Genomic DNA, 21843 nt, shown 5'->3' with positions numbered 1-21843 from the left:
GGGTGTGGCTCTGGCCAGCACTGCACATCTCAGTGAGGGCGCAGCCTCCACATGGCTGCCTGTATTGCCAGTGGTCCCTGCCACTCACACAACAGAGAGGGAAGCCCCATGTGCTAGACCAGGTGTCTCTGCTGCCAGGGCTACACAGCACCAGAGAGAAACATCAGTCTCTGGAGCTAGCTGCCTTCCCCGCTTGGGGCTTCCTTCCCCTGCAGTGCAGCCCCTGAGGGGAAGGAAGCCAGCTCCAGCACCAGAGGCTTCTCTCTGGTGCTGTGCAGCCCCGGCATGGAAGTCCCATGGATCTAGCACGTGGGAGTTCCCTCCCTGCTGTGCTACTGCAGAGGCTGCACATGAGTGGCAGAGAGTGCCAGTGATACAGGCAGCCATATGGAGGCTGCACCCCTTGCTGTGATGTTCAGCGCTGGCCAGAGCCATGCCATGCTGGATGCCTGCACTCTGAGTGCCCGCCTGCTACTGCACCATGGGGGGAATGTTCGGGCCCCAACCTCCCTCACACCCACACCCTGCTCCCACAACCACCCACATATACACAACCCCCCAGCATACCCTATGCCCCCCACACACAACCATAACCCCTCATAAATCCCCACGCACACCCAAATCCTACCACACATCCACACACCCCACCATACATATCCACCATACACACACACACCACACACACATACCCATACCACATACACCACACAGACACATACCACACATACACCACATACCCCCCACACACCACACATATCATGCACACATACTACGTATACCACACATGCCATGCACACACCACATACCCTGCCACACACCATGCACACACCATGTGCACACACCCTCCTGCCACAATATACAAAACTAAGAAATTTTTTAATTATTATGCAATCCCTTCTAAATACACTATGAAAGCACAAATCATGACAAAAATATTTTTTGTAATGAAATTAAAATATGTTATAGTAGGTGTTTTACTTTTAGTGTATGATCTGGTTTTTTTCCTGGTTCCAAGATGGTAACCTCCACTTCCCAAAAGGAGTATTTCCAGAGGGCAAGGGGAAGGACTTTCATTGGCAAAGGTCAGGGGTTAGGGGGTGGGATTTCTGGTCCCAAGATGGTGACAAGGGGGTAGGGCAACTGTCACGGGATGGGACTACCCATGCAGCCCTCAACAGCTCATTAAAACACATTACACAGCCCTCCACCCAAAACAATTGCCCGCCCCGGTGTAGGCTGATAGATCTGGCCTCTGGAATAAGATATTTAATTTATATAGATTATGGAAGTCCAGAGAAACAGGAGGGTATTTGTTTATCCCCAGAATTGGCCCAGTACACATGGTCACTGTTTCAGAACCCTTTGTTAAGTTTCAAAAAAGACACGGTCTACCACTGGAGCATGACCAATGGTAGGCCATCAAATGTCTCAGACCTTTGATAATTAGGAGGTGGTGGCCATTGCTGTTCATCTATCAATAATATGCTGCTGCTCTTCTGGTATCCTGGATTCAGTCTAACTGTTTATGTATGTGTTGACACTCATGGTAGTTTTCTAATGATTGCATATCTCTTCCTTCTTTCTCTTCTTCTTATCAATGAATAAGAAAGCAAAATAACACATTGATAGAAAAATGCTCACATGACAGCTTGTTAACAGTGAAGTACTGTGGTCATTGTTATTGACATTAGTACTGGTCTGAATCAATGACTTTTTTATTAGCTTGTAATAACATTCAGTGCCATGCTGTAGGTGTGTTTTACTTCTTCTGACCCAGCTTCATTAAGCTAATAGATACTTTCTCATTCTGAGTCTCAAAAATGGAATTCCTTTTACAACCAAGTATATCAGCAAAACTATGCATATATAAAAGTCAGAATGTTCCTGTAGAGTGCAGCGTGGGATAACAATTGCAGCAAAAGAAGATTGATTGTGACATTTAATAGGTGCTAGAAGTGAAGTTCTGATTTACAATTTTGAATTGGGGGTTTGGGAGGAAGAAACAAAAAAGGCTTGAATAAACTTTAACATTTAAGAAGATATAAAACTGTTCAGCAAATTCTGTTTTATTCCTTGAAGTATAAATAGAATAGACTTCTAGTGTCAAAAATGTAAGAATAATCTAGTAGCTTGTGGAAACAAAGAAAAATTGTTATTATATAGCTTTCTACTATAACAGAATCTATTTCCTGATAATGCCCCTTTTGGTGTTGGAGGAGATGTTATGAACTAGTTATGTTTTATTGTTTGTTCTACTGTAGAAACATACACGATTGATCAAGGAGAACGCTTTCAAAGACAGACTTCAGTTTCAATCCTTAACTCCTGATGACAGGCAATTTAGTGTTGAGTAACATAGACAAATTAATAATATTTTCAGTGTATTCACATGAAGCATGCCAAGTCTGCTATTATTCTGCATAAGTATCATGAAAGTCTAGTGTAGATGGAGTTTAAATATTTATTAATGTCTGAAGTCCCTTCATCATTCTCTCTCTCTCTTTCTCATACTCTAACAGGGAGCCTAAGGCTCCTGTTACTTTAAGGGAGAAACAGCAGGAAGGAGATCTTCAGGTGGGGAAGGCTCCCTATTATGGGCTGCAAGAGAACATGTCCCCAGGGATTTATCTCTATGGCAGAGCAAGCCATGCTGCAGCAGTACATTAAAGCCGAGCCTGCGTGGGCAGCAGAGTGCCTATTGCAGTGCTAGCTATTCAGTAATGGTACTGTGAGGTAGAACCCAACTTAGGAGACAAGGCAATGCCACAGCAGCTAGGCCAGCAGCAGCAGGCTACCATTGAGATCAGTAAGCAAGCCTAATCAGGCAACACCTGCAGCCTATCTAGGATAGTCACCTAAATGGAAAGGGGCAGGGCCTGGGAGTTGCATAAACCCAGGGCTTGAGTCAGGTCAGGCAGTCTAGTCCCAGAGGCCAAAGGAGAAGGAGTTTTCTTGTGAGTTGGCTGGCTGGATAACTGAGACCCACTAAGCTTGAGAACAGCAAGTAAGTAGCTAAGGGCTGGTAGAGGGGACTGAGACCCAGAAGCAAGAAAGAGTTCAAGACTAGGGACTGACATTACACATAACCCAGTTTAAGTGATCAGAAACTGGTTTAAGCCTGTAACAAAGCAGATGTTCAGTGCACATAAACCGGTTTGAGATAAACCTGGTTGAATGTAGTATCAGACTTAACTGATTTGGCTCAAACTGGCTTATGCAATGTCTGTCCCAGACCCCTTGCTGGTTTAAGATAAACCAAACACCCCCAGAATCCCAGCATGCTCTCTGGGCTGGGCGGGGCTCTCCCCACGGCATGCTTAGCCCCTCCCCTCTACTCCCTGGCTGCAGCTCCAGAAACTGTGGGCTGCTTCCCCCATCCCCTCACCACTCCTTGCTAAGCAGGAATTCCACCCTCCCCTCTGCCTTGCTGAGGAGGTACCTGTGTATTAGCTAGCAGACCACATGCTGGCTATGGTCCATGCTGAATCAACAGGTAGAATCAACAGGCAGAATCAACAAGTAGCTGGTAATGTCCCTCTGTTGTTTTCTTAATTGAGTGATAAACACTGTTATCGATTCCTTGTCGGGATAATCATGGCATCCTGCTGGAGCTTGGCCAGGACCCCCTCAGATCCATGCTGTGGAAGGAAGGGAAGGCTGCTTTAATCCTCCCCACTCCCCCCCTGCTTCTAGTCTGAGCCACTGCAGGAACATGCCTGCATTTCTGGGATGTCTGTCTGGTTACAAAACTGATTTGGCATAGCCAGGTTAGACTAACCTGCAAAGATTGAATCGATTCAAACTCAGGCTTTTTGAATGCCTGTCCCTAGCCCAAGAGATAAACAGCAGGCTGGGAGTTTGTGTTAGAGCCAGAGTACCTGTGTTATTCTGTTTGAGTTTTAGCTAGTGGTTTGGGTTTGGGGTTATTGGGGATGCAGAGGTCCCAGCTGTGCCAGAGAGGCACATGACTTCCTTAAGCCTAGCCAGGGGTTGGGATAAAACAACAAAAGAAATAGAGACAGGGCCAGGGGCCCAGTGCCTGAGCAGAGCAGAAACCAGGGTCAGTGACCCCCAGCCCAAGAAGGATGAAACAAGTGCCCAGAGTGATGAGAACCAAGGTCAGGGACTCGTAGCATAGGAGGGGCAAGATCGGCCCAGAAGGGCAGAGACCAGCTGCCCAGCTCCCCAGAAGAGCAAATTCTGGGGCCAGGGGCCCAGAGTGAGGGAGACAAGCACCAAGGGCCCAGAGACATTGTTACCTAGCAGGGGTGAAGCCAAGAGAGCCAGATCCAAATCCATGGGCCACAGGGCAGAGACTTGTATCCAGAAGAAAGGGAAGCTGAAGCCAGGAGAGCTGAAGCCTCCACTGTGGGTGAAATGGTATAGTAACACCTATGAGGCATGGGCATGGCTACAGGGGAGGTCAGAGACTGTGAACAGCCTACAAGACAACAGGTTCCCTGGGGAGGCATGTATATGCCAGGACCAACTTAGAGTGAAGACGGGATTGAGAACCAGTAAGTTCTGAGGGGGATTTGCTGGTAAAAGGATAGAGTGGAGCTCACTCTAGGACCCTTGGGCAACTTCCCTTTCAAAAATCAATTAAGAACATCAAGGTATGGCAGGAAGGATAGAAGGGAGGATACACTAGAGCTTGAGGTGAACAGGAGCCATGTAGCCACCAGGCAGCATCATGGCCAACCCTGAAGCAGCAGAACTGTTACATTCAAACAAACAGTGTCACCTTATAGTGAATCCTGTATCATTTTTAGCAATAGTTACACAATACAATCTAAGATGATAAATTTATCTTTAAAATTAGAGTAAGGAATATTTCAGATAAAAGGGTACTAAACATTGGCGAATGTTGACTTTATGACCTTCTAAAATTCTCTAATTGGAGATAGATAAAGAATAACAAAAATCTATACCATTTCATAATATTTATATGCATAATACTACATTAAAGTTAATCAGATATCTAGAACTGAACATCATTTAAAAAATATTACAGATATTTACCTTTAGACTGTCATGAAATCATTCTTCTTAGATGAACGTATAAGTAAAAGTCTAAAATAGACACAAATTTTCTTACCTTTTTGTAAAATGTGTACACTTGAGAGAAATTTCTGATAGCTTTTTCTGAAATGTGTCCTATGTATGGCATCTTGGACACCCTAAAGTAATGTTGTTGGTCTTTTTAATTAATATGCAAGGAATATCATTTAACTTTTACAGCTAATCAACTCTTTAATAACTTGAACAGTATATTTTATAGAATTTTTTTTACCAAAAAAGATATGAATTCAAGTTTATTCTCATCTTAATAGCAACTAAGTATGCTTTTCTAGTGTGGATCAGCATTTTTTTCTTTGATAAAGGGGCCAAATCTGTGCAGTGAAACCTAATATTTTAAATCTGGGCAAAGTTTAGATTTGGATTAAGACACGAAGTCCAAACTCAGAATTTTAGGCTGAAGCCAAAGCCTTAGATCAGGGTCTGGCAACATTTTTACACATGCAGAACTTGAGGTGGTTGGCCTGATGTCCAGGTGAGATTTGGAAACAGCAGGACAACTCCCCTCATTAGAGATCTCAAAGCATATTACCAGACTAAGAATCCAAATCACTTTTTAAGATGAATTAACATTAGACTCATTTTTCAAGGGCAAGTTGATGGAGATGAAGTAGCCACACTGCTGCCCTTTGCCAAATTTTGCCAGAGCCAAGAATAGAACTCAACCCAATAGAACAGCTGTGTTAATTTTTTTTAATGGAAATGCTTTAGCCAGTCTGAATTTGAGGTTGCTGTTACACCTTTATGAAGATTTTCCTTTCAGTTCCATAGCTACATTACTTCTTAGTCAGAGTTTCTTGAATGCTCATTTCCATAATAACAATACAGTTATATCTCAGTAACCATATAGAATGCAAATCTCGACACTCTGAATGGCAAAAAGCCATTATTAGCTAAACAGAGTACAGGGATTTACATTAATCAATGTATGGCTATTTCTCAGTAATGGTACTGCAATTATCTAAATCTCTCAACTTTGATTAGTAAGGATGAGAAAGGAAGGTATTAAAAAAACAGAGCTGAAGTCAATTGAGGTTTCAAAGTTGCTATGCTTATTTTGGGCATGTGGATGGTGTGTTTCCTGGATGGTGTCATTTTGAGATTGCACAGAGGGAGTATAATATACAGTTTCAGCATAATTTGGAGGCTATTCTGTTAACTTATTAGTAACCCTTCATAAAGCCAAATCACATTACTCATTTGCAGGCATCAAGGTGGACGTCACCAGGCCCGGCTGCCTCCCTGGTGCGGCCTGATGCATCTCACGCGGCCTGGCCCTCATGATCCATCTGCACAGCAGCATGAAGGGCAAGCTGTCCCACATCTCCATCTACTCCTCCTCGCACACTAGCATGCTGCCCAGGGCAGAAACACCGGCAGAAACACAGACACTCACTGTCTCCAAGACACAATGTATTAAGAAAACTGTTGAATCCAAATTCAGCGAAGTTCTTAATTTCAATTTTAGTTCAAATGTTCCATAAGATGGTGTTTTCAAAGCTTTAAATCCAAGATTTACTAAGAAGAAGGACCCTTTTTCTAGGAAGATGGCAACAAATGTGAGAGCACCTCTAAGCCAATACAGAATGGAAGCAGAACTAAAGACAAAGAACCAAATGTTGGAAATGGCCAAACGGCAGCTACATTCACAGCTAGAAGGAGCCCAGGATACTATACAGGATCTGAAGGAAAAAAATTAGGTCCTGGAAGAAGAAATTGAGAAGCTGAAAGAATTTAAAGAGAACTGCATGTTGATCTTAGAAAGCAGAAATATTGATCCATACAATACAGGTAAAAAATCTTTTTACAGGTAAAAAATCTTGGAAGGGGAAGAAAACATGAAGGAGTGTCAGAAGCCAACAATGTTGTTGACAGACAACCTCAAGGAAGAATTGCAACAATTCAGTCAAATGGCTGCAAAACAGACGGAAGAATTTCAGATGGCAAAACAGAACTGGAAACTGGCTGGAGAGGAGAGGGACCAGTTCCTGGAGAAGCAGCTCTGCTTTTGAACAGAAATGGAAGAGTTTGCTACTGTCCTTAGTCAGGTGGAAAACCTCATGAATATGTAAAAAGGAAAGTCGCCTCTACCCCAGCTTCTCGGCACTGGGACTTGGAGCTGGACACCCTGGGGCTGCAGGACACTGGGCTTCTCCCTTGTTCACCAGACTGCGTGTGCATTGTTGCCTTATGCAGCCCCTGCTTCCCCTACCAGTCCAGCACAATAAACAGGCGGGCCGGGCTGCTGTCTGCCACCTGCCCCCTAAATTAAAAAAAAATAATAATTTTTTTTACTCATTTGCAAAATATAGAACTAAGATAACTATAAGTAGCCCTAATCCATATGGTCTGTGCATTTTCCTTGATAACCAGACCCAGTGGGTATTACATATTTCTGTAGCTTGGCAAGGAGGTCTCTCCCCTAGGAGAGAGGGAACCCTGGGTTCTGGTGCCTGCTCCCAGTGCTCTTTGTGCTTGGTTTTGAGGGTTGGGCTTTGGGGTTTTTTTACATTAAGTAGTCATTAAATAAAATGCATAAAGAGCTGAATAGAATTTCCTCTCTCCTTGGGAGTGCTCTGTTCACTAACCTACAGAATCAAGCACTCCTTCTGGCCTCCTGACTGTTGCTTTCTTTTCCTCTTGGTGGGCCAGCTTCAGCAGGAGGGGTGGAGTGTGCCCTCTTGCCTGCCCAGCGTGCAGCCTTGCTTTCCAAGGAAGTAAGATATGTGGGTATGGACCTTAAAGCATAACTTCACTCTTTTGAATAAGTGTTGTAACCACATGGCGATTGGATAGAAGGGACATAGGTTGCCCTCTTATGCTTCTTCACTTGCTATGCTTTGCACTGAAATCCATTGAGGCCACCTCTTGGTTAGATGCAGCCGTTCAAGTAGATATCTCGCTTCTCAATACACTGCATCCTAGCATGGCAGAAGTACATGTATTGCAAAAACAGAAGTCTTACGTGCATTAGATCACCCTCTGGAGTCTCATGTGGGAAGGCAAAGCATCTCCACAGGGCAAAATGGGATTGTCTTTCAGAGGACTTTTTTGGCTGCCCACTGAAAAAATGGGGGAACTAGACTTCTCAAGTCAAATAGGATCACCATTCTGAGACAAGCTTCACTTTGGGGCTGTGTCTTAGAGGTGAAGTAGGATATGAGTCTAAGTACTTAAGAATACAAGCTTCTCAGTCACTTAGGCCTAGCCTTTCATTTGCTCCAGAAGAGATTTAAGGATGTCAGAATTTATACATGTTCTTAGATTTCACCTCTCCCATTTCAGAGGCACTTAAGCTGGTATAATTGAGGGAGAAAATATGCTGCATGTAACAAGCACAATTTTTCATTTTTAGGAGACAAACTCTGCACTGGCAGCACAGCTTTTTCTGCTGTTACTGACGAGTAGGAAGAAAGAAGTATGGCCAAGCTCTCCCATTTGTTTTCCACAATCCCCGTGGTTAATTTAGTGAATTCAGTGGAGTGACAGAAATGTTTATTACATAGGTGCTGAACAAGCTGAACATGAATCAAATAACTGACAAACTAGAGTATTCCCTAGTTTGTAGAGGACACTTACCCATCAGCTGCAGTTCCATCTGTCAGCTTTATTTCAGGTCACACACTGAGTGGTAGCAGGTATCTAGGAGAAAATATGAGTTTTCTCCTTTGCTTTTCATCACCTTTTCTGGGAAAGGAAAAAGTGACTGGAACCCAATTAAAGTCTGCCTGGACTTCGGCCCAAATCTCTAATTGGAAGTAGAGTTCCTATGGAGTAAATGAAGGGGTCTTTCTGAAAACAGTTATGTTCACTGAACATCCCCAGTTCTTTCTCACATCACCTTTGGTCTTGTGCACTGAATGAGGCAGCAGCCCTGGAAAACATTCTGTAATCAGACAGTTAAAGAGTGCATTGTAATACATTTGGGGCAATGTGAGGGAGGAAAAATGAAGTTGCACAGGCCATATTTTGGTGTTAAATAGAATGACTTATCAATGTTCCCTTAGGCACATGCAAGAGGCAAAAAAAAAAAAAGCTTTCTAAATATTGGGCTCAGCTCTGATCTGCGCAAAGTTAACAATAAGAGCAAGCTTATCTGAATTATGGCTCAGAGGCTCCCGTACCTGAGGCTCTGATATTGTGTGTTCTGCTCCACATTCCCTCCCATCCTGTCATACCCTCTCCTTCTCTCAGGAAATGCAAGTGTGGGAAGGATGGTGATGTCCAGCTGTGATAAGACAAAGCATGTGTCTACATGAGAGCCTTTACTGAAACAGTAGCATAGTTTACTGTGCAGTAAGCACGTGTCTAAATGTGCACATGCTTACTGTGCAGTAAATGACACTATTCGAGAGTAAATTTGCTACCTGCAAATGCAAGTAGCAAATTTACTCGTGAGTAGTAACTGCACAGTAACACATGTATAGATGCCAGCCTCCAGGACTGGGTTGGCTCTATGGCAGCCTCAGCCTCAGGCCTTTAAAAGACTGGAGATGCTGTGAGCCCTGGGGCACATGCAGGCAGCTTGAAGCCACTCCAGGCCCCTGTGTCCCCCTGGGCAAGCTGCAGGCCAGTTGTACTAGCCTGCCTGCTCCCTGGTGCAGCTGCCTGGCACTGCAGTGCTACACAGCTGCCAGGCCTGCACCTGACTCCTGCCAGGGCTGTCAGAACCCAGGCCCAGCTGCAGGCAGCTCCTGGCTACTGGAGCTAGCTCCAGCTGCCCTCAGCCCATCCCCAGCAACCTGCCCAGAGCCTGCAGGTGGTGTGGGGCATTTCTTCTCTGTGCAGCTGCCAGTCCCATGCCATGCCCACGTGCCAGGCACTGTAGGCAGCTGCCCAGGCTTCACAGCACAGGAACAGCCATGCAGAGGCCTGGAAAGCTGGCGTGGGAGCCCCAATGGCCTCATCATCACCCACACCAGTGCCCACCACCTGGGGCCCCAACTGGTCACAGGAGGAGACTGGTGATGTTGTGGCACTGTGAGGAGAGGTGGAGGTGCAGCTCCTGTTTGCACAGGGTGGGCACTCCAAAGCCCATTTGTATGAGAGGATGTGACTCCACATCTGTCAGACTGGATGTGGGAGTGTGGGCACAACCTGTCAGCACAGCAGTGCCACATAAAGGTCAAAGCCTTGTGGGCACAGTGGGTCACCATCACCAACCACCATCGTCAGTCAGGATGTGACCTCAAATCCATGCCCTTTATACAGCAACTGACAGAGATCCTCCTGCCCCGGGACCCAGGCTGCAGCTGTGCTGTGTACAGCAGCATGGGGGCCTGCCTGATCCCCTGCCCTGGCTTGGCACTCACAGTGATGTGTCACTAGGGGAGGACCCTTTGGGGTACCAGCAACCCATCCTGCCAAGCTCCCCATCTGCACCCCCTACCAGCAACTTGGGGAACCCAAGCCAGCACCTGCCATGACAGCTTCTCAGCCCCAGCCATGAGGCATGGCCAGCCATGTCACTGCCAGACACCAGCAATGCCAGCTCCTCCCTGGGGGGCCCTGCCCAGGTGCCCAGATGCTGTGCCCTGCCATCTGAAGAGTCCACCCATAGCCACATGCCATCACTGCCTGCCGGCACCAAGTGGAACCACTGGCCATGTCAGCAATGGCCATACGGTAAGCCCTGCACTGGGAGGAGGGCACTCTCCACCCTGGCTCCTGCCCCACTTGGCCCAGCTGCACTCCCCTGGCCCCCAGGTTCCTCCTCAATAGCATGCAGGAAGGTGGAACGCTGAGACACAATGCCAAACTTTATTGTGCAGCCCGTGCCCTCACAGCTAAGTGGGCACAAGCCTCTCCCACACCAAGGCATGTATCAATGCTGGCACCAATGTCCTGCAAGTAAACTGATCTCAGTTCAAAGGACCCTATGTTTTTAGTTTCATATAAAAGTCTCAGAATTAGGTGTCATTAATACTTATAATTGCTTGGAAGATTGCAACAATGAAAATAAAATAGTCACCAAGCCTGGTCTTCATTTTCTATTGATGAATGTCAAATAGCATTGATTTTTGTTCAAGAAAATGTGTATATAAAACTAAATATAAACTTGCCATCTATTTTTCTGTTTTCACCCTTGGCCAACAGAAATAATATGAAAATTACTGGTTCTATATAAATAGTTGTAAAATAACTAGTTATTTCATGCTACAGCATTTAGGCCTTATATTGGCAATGACTTTTGAAACTTCATATTTTTATGCTGTGTTCAACCCCATTAGAGCAACAAGAAAAGAAAAGGTACATATTTGCCAATGAAAGACTGAGATCTAGCTGGCCAAAAAGTCTGGCATTACTAGTAGGTTAATAATAATAATAATAATACCTAGCTCTTACATAAGACTTTTCATCAATATATCTCAAAGCACTGTGCGAAGTACTATCCCTATTTCATTTATGGGAAAATTGAAATATTCAGTGGTTATTAGACTTTTTAGCATCACCCAGAAAGATATAGAGGACAACAAAACATACTCTAACACAGGGGTTTCAGCAAAGCTGGTGGCGCACAGTGGCATGGGGAAGCAGCGCAGAATGGTGAATGGTGGCGGTGGGGGTGGAGAAGAGGCACACAGAGCTGGACAGGAGTAGCCCTGTATTGAATTGCTCCCATCTGTAGCAAATTTGCTCCTGACAGGCACTAATGTAGATGTTGGAAAGCTTACTGCATCTAATTTTACTGTGCAGTAAACTTAAAGTACATAAATAGCATATGTAGACACACCCAATACCTACTTTTCAGGCTTTTGATCTCTGGAGTGACTACAAAACTCTTTTAGAAGCTTAGCGTCTCTGTATAACATAGACAGTTAGGTGCCCCAAAATACAGTTCAAAGCAACCAGTCTGTTCATCCAGCAGGGGCCTACAGGTAGAAAATAGGAAACTTGGAGATCAGGGGTATGTCCTAAACCTCACTACTCTCTGGAGCTTATGTACCTGAATCAGCATAGCAGTGCCAGTTTCCAAAGTCAGGAACCCTCTCTTTACAACAGACTCCTACAACCTCTCTTCCAAAAACCAAACAATGTCACACTTTTTGCTGGTAGTTGTGTTACTGCCCTCCTTCTATCCTATATGTCAGTGAGCTCATTCCCAAGGTTCAATTCTGTCCTCACCTAAGAAGATTCACACCAAAATCCCTGAACCTCCAACTACCAGGTAGGGGGTGAGGGCTACAATGAAGAAAGGATATGAGTTGCATAGGGTCACAAAAAGAGACAGATTAGGCTCAGAAAGGAGCTTTCAGAAAATGATGATTGTTGCTGCAGCCTGATACTGTAGGTGTATGTTAGGCTTGGTCTAAGAAGGCCTACCAGAAAAAATATCTGGTTTCTGGATCCTGCTCATTTCTATGAAGACTGAGGTGTGTCTGACCATGCACAGAAAAAACATTTTAGGCACCTTATGATATATAATATAAAAATGTGATACCTGTGGAGGATAAGCACCTCCTAGATTAAGCGGCATAAAATCATATGGTTAGGAAGGCCCCCAGAGGCTCATCTAATTCAACTGCCTGCTAAGGGTAGGAGCATCAGTGTCTAAACCATTCCAGACAAATGCTTCCCTTACCTGCACTTAAAAACTTACCTGCACTAAAAACTTACAACAACAGAGATTCCACAATCACTCCAGATAATGTTACAGTACTTAAAAACCTCATATTCAGAAAGTTCTTCCTACGATCCCATCTTAATGTTGTTGCGATTTAAGCCCATTATTACTTGTCCTGTGCCCTGTGCACACAGAAAACAATTGAGCACCATCCTCATTATAACAACCCCTTTTGTATGTTTGAATGGTGACTTTCAGGATAGAAATTTTGGACTTAGTAACTTCCTAACTTCCAACAAAGTCATGATTTTAAACACCTAAGACCTTTCTTTTGGATCTGTCCCTATCTGTTTTCAAGAGGCCATTATACCTCTCCTATCCTTAATTGTTATATAAATCATCCTTGCCAATATTTAAATTAAGTTGTTCTTTAAAAGCCATCACTAAATTGGATTCTCATTACTGAGAAGAAAATAGTAACTCTATTTCCCTTGAAAATGGGAGGAGTTTGATTGAGTTTAGTCATAACACTTTAGTGAGGAACCAAGGACCATTAACTGTAATAGGGGAATCTAGTAAATAATTCACTGGAAGAACTGTGAAATTCCTTACAGTTTGTCATGTGGCAATTGTAAAAAAATCACAGATTTGCTTTCTTCTAAGACTGGACAAGGGACTTTATTAAAAAAAAGAAAAATATTCTCCATCCTCTCCAGCCCCTGAACTACTGACAGATTTAGTAGTATGTCTCTCCTCATACACATTTTATATGTCAATATAGGATGTAAAATGTTCACAACAAAACTTGAAATTAAGCAAACTTTTCTAGTTTTCATTTCCTTTCAAAATTAACGAAGTACAGATTAAACAAAAGCTTAATTAACAAAATTATAGCATTAATCTGTTTTCAGTTTTAAGAAAGCCAGATCTGTATTTATGATGTCATGGAGAAATGCTATGAAATAAACATTTGCATGTGGTTTACATTAAAAAAAAATGTTCTATGGCAAGGGTTGTCAACCAGGGGTACGCGTACCCCCTGGGGTACTTGGGATGGCCCCAGGGGGTATGCACAGCAGTGCAGTAAAGCAGCACACGGCAGTGGCGCAGAGTGGTGAATGGTAGAGGCGTCTACCGTGTGTGAGCTCCCTGCCCTCTGCTGCTGCCATTCACCATGCCGCGTCAGCGCTGCACGCCTCCGACTTTGTGTCCAGCTGGCCATCAGCACCCCCTTCCCCTGCTTGCCGGCCAGCCAGCCATTAGCTCCCCACCCCCATGTGGAAGAGGGTATACTCCAGAAGGGGTACACACTAGAAGGGGTACACTGCTTAAAAAAAGGTTGAAATCTCCTGTCTATGGAATTTTGACAGGCATTTAATTTGAGATTCGGAGTATATTTTAACCCAAAATTCACTGTGGAAATTGAGTCCAAAAAATCAAATATTAAAAAGCAAACTAATGAACAACAGCAACAACAACAAACATTTTCCAAGGGTGCAAAGGGAAAATATCCTGTTCCAGAGAGTTTAAAATATGCGGGGAGCAAAGGATTAGGGCAAATAGGGTAGCAGTTACTGAGGACAGTGTGAATGTCCTACAATGATGGTGAAATACTCTGTTTGCTAAGATAAATATGACATATGAAGTGACAAATTACTAAGGGGGCAAAAAATATGAGTTTTGAGGACACTAAATGTGCTCCTCAAGGATTAAACTCACACCAATATTTTTCCTTAATTGGACTTTTACAGTCACAGTAGGGGCATTAAATGGTTACTATATAGCTCTTATATGCGTGGTGGGGTGAACATTCATAGAAAGGTCAAACTTGAATTTAATTAGTTCCTTTGAACTTTGATTCATCAAAGGATTAATATAGAGTAAATCTGAGGCTATGGACAGATGAATAATTATATTAGTTCAAGGGAGTACAAGTGGCACTCATGAATGTTCCTCAACTGATCTATTGCTTCTGCTTCTATCCCACAATAACTGGAGGTAACCCCTGACAACACAACCTGGCTTCAGCCAGGAGTAAATACTCTGCTTTAGCTTTCACTTGCTAGGTGCATCTACATGTTCATTAATGTTCTGTAGTTACTGTGCATTAAGTTTAGTACTTGGATAACCAAGTACTAAATCTGTGCACAGCAACTCATGCTACTGTGCAGTAGTGCCAGCATATGGGTTTTTAGTGACACTTACTGTGCAGTACCTAATACTACTGTGCAGTAGTGTATTAGCATGGTTTTTGCCTGGCACACTACTGCACAGTGTTATTAAGCTACTGTGCAGTTAACATCTAGTGTAATCACACCCACTGTGTGATAAGTATGGGCAGCAAAACAGTTGCAATGGATTTAGCTGAATCACAGTAGGTTGTTCCTTTGTTCTCCCTTAAAATATATAATTTTGTAATTTTGTGAGCTTTTCTGAAATTTAGAACAGGCTTCTGGGTTGTACATAGCTCTCATCATTAACCATTTGGAGATATTTACAGAATCACAAATTGATATAAAAATCATTTGGATGTGAGCAAAATGTCTCTCATAAAGGATCTAACTTTAGCCTGATATCAACCAGGAGTTTATATATAGTCTCATATCTTGAATTTGAATAGCTTGGTTTAATCCTCCTTTAATTATCTCTCCCTGCTATTGAAAAATTTGCTTCAAAGGTCAGAAGAACTGTGGAATCAAAATCCCTTTTGTTATTTATTTTTAATCAATAGATTTTTTTAAGTGGTCCAAGCTGCAGGAAGTACCCATTTTTTAGTGTGTAGATTTGTCTAAATCTTCTCAATGAGACAAAGGATATGTTAAAAGAACTGCATCTTACCATCCATCACTTGAACCCATTTCCTTTTTAACTAAGAATCAGTATTCATCAGGGCAAAACATGAGACAGGTCATCAATTTGCCAATGCAAAAGTGTGCATTCCCCCACAACTCTATTTAAATATTAAATAGATTAGATGGTTATATTTATGATGAGCCAAATATTTATAAAAACCTTGACATGGAGCAAATCCATCTTATGCACAGAATAGTAATAGCATTCTTACAAAAATTAAGCCCTAGTCCTAAGGGGATAATGGAAGCCTGTTGAGTCCAGGACCTGCTTGAAGCTGCTCTAAATTATATTAGGAGACAGAACCAAAAGACCTGGAAATAATGGTCAGTGGAGAGCAGTGGTAGCTTAAATTAGCTTTTCCTTTCTCTTCAACTGAAGTAGAGTTCTAATTTTTATCTTCAGATAGCCAGGAGGCTACCATCTGTCCCAATGGCCCTCAACCTTTTTAGACTCAAGGGATCCCTCTATAACTTTTGTGAATTGAGCAGCACCCCATTTAAAAAATTATCTTGTTTATTATGGTGGCTACCTAGTTGTTGAGAGGCTGAATAGTGGGGGCAGGGGAATGGCCAGGCAGGGACTGAGCCTGACCCTGGTTATCTCCTCACACCTGGTTCATATCCTTACACATCTCCTGGCACCCTTAAAAGTATTTCACAGCAGCCCTACATGCCTTGGCACCCTGGCTGAGAACTATCCATCTGCTGACGTCCAAAGTAAAATAAATTAATTAAGGGATTTGATGTCAAAGTACTATGCAAGGTTTCTCTGTTGGCTTCAATTCTGTTTCTTGTTCTTTATGTGCCACCCTAGTTCTTATAAGTTTGAGGGTCTTTTTGCAGGGGGTGTTTGTATCTACAGCTATAGTCATTCAGGTGTTTTAGGCAAATGAGTTTTATAGCTGTTGCTTTTGAACTTTGTAAGATTTGTCTACATTTTGGGAGTCTCAAACAAGTACTCTTATTTTGACTTATCTTCCTGATTGCTAACTGTGACATTTGGCAAAACCTGATCCTGGGAATCTGGGACAGAAGTTCAATAAACCAATTTAACCTAAATCAGTTAAGTATGTTACTACATCCATCCAGGTTTATCTTAAACTAGTTTCAGCCATTTTGAAAAAAGTTTATGTGCACTGAACTTCTGTTGTATTACAGATTTGAAACTGTTTCCAGTCACTTTTATTGGTTTATGTGTAATTTCTGTCCCTAGCGTTGGATTTTTTCATGACATGATCCAGATCCCATTAAATGTTTTTTCAAATGTGACTCAGGAATCCAGGATCCATTAATGTCAAGGTTAAAATTCTCCTTCACTTCAGTGGAGCAGGGTTTAGTTAACATGCTTCTCTACACAGTAAAGCAGTTTACTGTACAGTAAGCATCCCTCAAACTACATGTGCTGCTGCTTACTGCACAGTAAACTGCTTTAATCATGAGTAATTTTGCTACCTGTAAATGCAAGTAGCAAATTTACTCGCAAGTAGTTACTACATAGTAGCACACATGTAGACACTGCCTGGGAGCTAATTTACTCCTGGTCAGCCCCACCACTAGGAGGCTAGCCCCAGAGCCCTGGGGTTGGGAGCCACTCCTGCCCCAGGGCTGAGCCAGCTCTGTGCCTGCCCCAGCCCCAGGCCCTTAAAACCCTGTGGGGATACTGGGGCCCAGGCGCATATGCTGGCAACCTGTGGCCACAGCTGGCCACTGTGTCCCCCAGCACAGGCTGCAGGGCAGCTGCAGCAACCTGTCCACACCCTGGCACTATTCCCTGGCACCACAGTACTATGCAACTGCCAGGGCCATGCTATCCAGGGGGCTGCAGGCACCTGTCAGGCCTGGCAGCACCCAGACCCAGCTGCAGACTGCAACAATGACCCATGTGATGTTGGCCTCAGCAAATTCAAGGCGGGTAGTGAGGGTGCACCAGCGTTCCTCCAGCTGATTGAAGGCACACTCCACGAGGGTGTGGGTCTGGCCCAGGCACCAGTTGAAGTGTGCCTGGTGGGGGTCCAGCTGGCTGGTGTAGGGCTAGAGGAGGAGTGGATAGGTGGGTTCCCCAATGAGGAGGCATGGAACCACCACCATACCCAGCCAGAGGTCTGGCACCTCCGGCGCAAAACACCTGCTCTTCATCAGAGCTGGCAGGGCAGAGTTCTGAAACACAAGGGCATCTTGGGCACTGCCCGCCCAGCTCGCACTCAAGTTTCTGAAGGCACTGTGGTGGTCAACAAGGCCCTGGAGCATGACAGAGTGGAAGCCCCACTGGCTGAAGTAGGAGCAGTCACCATGGAGCAGGCCAGCAATGCACAGATAAGTTTTAACTGATTTTTCTTAAATGTTTTATAAGCTCTTAAGTGGTCATGATATTAAATTAGAAATAAAAGGTAGAAATGAAAGTGAAAATTATCTTGTTTTCTAGTTTTTTTCAGGACTACCAACAGTTTACCTGTAGAAATGAATAGAAAATGTGTGTCTTCTAAAAAGTATTTTCTGCATGAAAAGAGTTTTGGAATCTAAGATTCCAAAGAGCCTATAGAAGAAATAAATGAGAAAAAATGAATGTTGTTTTCCTGTAATTGCACTTCTGTGCCTCTTAATTATTTGATATTTTTGTATACATATCTGCATTCTTTATTCTTTTTATACACTGTTGTTTTTTATGTTTAGCTTATTGCCTCATCTGATCCAACTGTCCAGTGCCCAAACTATTTTTTATAATTGATCATTTTATTTATGACTTCTATAAATCTTACCTCCTTTTCTGTAGCTCTCTTCTTGCTGTGTTTTCTCCAAAGAAAGAGCTGTGTTTTCTCCAAAGAAAATTCAAATGTTCATACTATCTAATTGAAGTGTTTACACACATCTTTTATTTACCTATTAACTTTATCTAATACTTAAGACACACTAGTAGAATACTCTGGTGTTGTTTATCCTCCTTTTATATTTTCCTCATCAATTCTAATCCTAAATACTCTAGCTGACACAGTCAGTAATTGAAATACAGAGAGGATTTTTAAGGTCAGTAATGGAATTACTAGAGCAGAGGTTCCCAAATTTTTTTTTATTGAGTACCCCTTTCCAGATTTACCAGCTGCCCACCACCCCTACCAGCATACAGTTTATATTTTAACCCCTTAAAATCTGCCATTACACAATTTCTCCCACTTACCCTACAGAGATGTCTTGTATATTCCCAGGGGTATGCATATCACAGTTTGGGAACCCTTGTGCTAAAGCATTTTCTTTCTCCTTGTGTATCAAGTTGACAGTTTTGATTGCACATAGAACTGCTGTCTCTTTCAATTTCTTTCTCAAAATAAATTTTGTTTTAATAAACAATTCTCTTTCAATATTATTTAGCTTAATTATGCAAATTTATAGAATCTGACAGGAAAACAGATGTGGCCTAAAGTTATTATTACTCATGATCAAATAAACAATCAGTGAGAAGAATCCATTACATTGGACAGAAATTATTTAGGTAGCTAGGATCTGATAAATGAATGTGAGCTGACCAAACGCCCCTGAAACTTCCTGGGTTTTTTGTTTGTTTGGTTTGGTTTGGGGTTTTTTTTTTTACTTCTGTAAAAGATGCAGTAAAAATATGAAACAGAAAAAGAGTTTGGTGTTGGTCCTTTGTATATTTTCATTCAGTTTCATCTGTCTGTATCTCCTCCAAATTAAGAATTCAAGAATTCTAGGTATGCTCTAAGGCCCTTGAGTTTTCAAACTGCAATAGCTTTATTATAAAGAACTTACAAAAGAGTATGAGACAATAATTAATACAAAAGGGAAGAATAGAGGCTCATGTTCACTAATAAAGGGGCTTAACACACACAATTTTTCACATCCTACTGTGAGATCTGTGCCTAAAATAACAATTTGTCACTAAAGACTTGTTGGGTAAGACTGCTGTATGGAAAAGGATGGAAAAGAGTTATCATTTGATAATAGGATGACTACAGCTACATACAGATGCTATACTTCTAACTCATCTAAGTGCTACACTATACATACATTTGGGGAGTTTAGATCAGACAAAAAATCACCAACCCAATTTAACTTAGTTCCTGAGGAAATGCACTATGTAGATCAGGCTAACCCATGCCCAGTCTAACCAAATGTGTATGCATGTTCAGAGTGAAGCCCCAGGACTAGGGAAGTCCAGCTGCTCACCCCAACCCTGGGGCTGTACTTTTCTGAATTCCACTCCCCAACCGGGCTACTTTCATCCCTCCAATCCTCCCACTCCTGGATGGAAGACCCTTCCCTTGCAGAGCTACCAACCCTCCTCAGCTCTGTAGACCCACCAGCTCTGGCTTAAAGTAAGCCACATGATTGTAGTTCAGATCCTGGGAATATGCTCCCTATTCTTTTAATGTTGTAGGAAATAAGGGGTAGTGCAGAATGCTCGGCTACAGCGTGTAAATTCAGCCTGAGATTGAGTTTCAGTGGCCTTACAGAAATTAAAGATGGCCAGACATATGATATGACTATCTTTGTGAAGGAAGAGGTCCAAAAGATCAGAGTATTCCATAAAAAATTACCATTTTTTAGAGGTACCACGTCAACCTTTGGGCAAGCTCATCTAAAGAAAAATTGTAAATTAACACCAATATGGACAATTCAGGATATAAAACATGTCTGGGGAATAAATGTCATGATTTTCAGTCCTGTTTTGCAAAGTCATTACAGAGTATGCCTACTCATTAATTCGGTTTCCTGCCTTTTTTTTTTTTTTTTTTTTTTTTGCATTTAGCTAATGGGAATCTATAGCTTTTAATGTTTGTATCCCTCTGGAATTCATACCAGCACCTTTACAGTTTTTGCAGCCATCAGCAGTCTGAAAAATGTGCTCCCCCTCTTATTCCCACACATCTACTTGCGCAACAAAGAGTCTCTAAACATTTTGCTGCCCATAATAATTTGCTGCCCTAGGCAGCTTTTTATTTTGCCTATGTGGTGGAACCTGCTCTGGGAATTAGTAATGTCTGATATCCGGGTTTCTTCTTGGCTTGCTTTTTCATTTGGCTGTCCATACACAACTTATTGGCTCAGCTGGCTGAATAGCTCCTAAGGTGGCTCCTTTCCCAAATGTGTTGGCTACCATCAAATGGCTTTCTTCCTAGCCGCTGAGCTACTTATCTGACTTTCTTAACAACTTGCAGCTGGGCAGCCTGACTTTCCATTTCTTCTAGCAGGCTTATAAATCCAGGCTGAGAATCCATATATGTCAAAAGCTGAACTTTTATAAGCACTCTCACTTTCTTCCATCCTTTCGCTCCCTAAGTCACTCGCTTACTCTCTCCATCTTCCCCTTTCAGTTTCTGGCAGGCTACAGCTTTGTTGTCATTTTGACTGCCCTGCAATTGATGGTAGGTGCTTTGATAGCCTTTTGAAGTACTGGTAACTACTGCACTACTTCTTGAGGTATGGCAGGAAGCCACAGACTTAAACATAAAATAAATAAATAGCATGAAGGGTTACTAAACTGCAAACTCTAAAGTTCCTCCTTCTTCTCTTTCAACTCAGTTCTAGTCCCTAAAATGAATATGCCGTATGATTCCTTGTAAGAAAAAAATGGTTGGACAATTAAACCTCTAAGTATTCACTTCTGGGTTCACAGACTGACAGATTTTCCCTTGAAAAGCAAGTGTTATTTCACTGTGGCTAGGTACAGACATTCATAGACATAGATTTCATAGACATCAGGGCTGGAAGGGACCTCGGAAGATCATGGAGTCCAGCCCCCCGCCCAAAGGGCAGGAAGTCAGCTGGGGTCATAGGATCCCAGCAAGATAAGCATCCAGTTTCATCTTGAAGGTGTTCAATGAAGGCGCTTGAACCACCTCCGGTGGCAGGCTGTTCCAGACCTTGGGGGCTCGGACAGTAAAGAAGTTCTTCCTTATGTCCAGCCTGAAACGATCTTGAAGTAGTTTGTGACCATTCGACCTCGTCATCCCTTGGGGTGCTCTGGTGAACAAACGTTCCCCCAGATGCTGGTGGTCACCCCTGATAAACTTGTAGGTGGCCATCAGATCACCCCTGAGCCTGCGCTTTTTCAGGCTAAAGAGCCCCAGGGCTCTCAGCCTGTCATCATAGGGTCTGCTTCCCTGACCTCTGATCATGCGCGTGGCTCTTCTCTGGACTCTCTCAAGCTTCTCCACATCCTTTTTGAATTGTGGAGCCCAAAACTGGACACAGTACTCCAGCTGCGGCCTCACTAAGGCCGAGTACAGGGGGAGAATGACGTCCCGGGATTTGCTTGAGAGACGTCCCGGGATTTGCTTGAGACGTCCCGGGATTTGCTTGAGATCATCGAGTCTGACCCCCTGCATAGGCAGG

General features: G+C 43.1%; 1 pseudogene; it reads left to right on the top strand.

Moving 5' to 3' along the window:
- The first annotated feature begins 6335 nt into the window (after positions 1-6335).
- LOC102368908 lies at positions 6336-7337 on the top strand (annotated as a pseudogene).
- Positions 7338-21843: the final 14506 nt, after the last annotated feature.

The sequence above is a fragment of the Alligator sinensis genome, unplaced genomic scaffold, assembly GCF_000455745.1.
Source record: "Alligator sinensis unplaced genomic scaffold, ASM45574v1 scaffold488_1, whole genome shotgun sequence".
Classification (NCBI taxonomy): Eukaryota; Metazoa; Chordata; order Crocodylia; family Alligatoridae; genus Alligator; species Alligator sinensis.
This window is presented reverse-complemented; position numbering and strand designations above follow the sequence as displayed.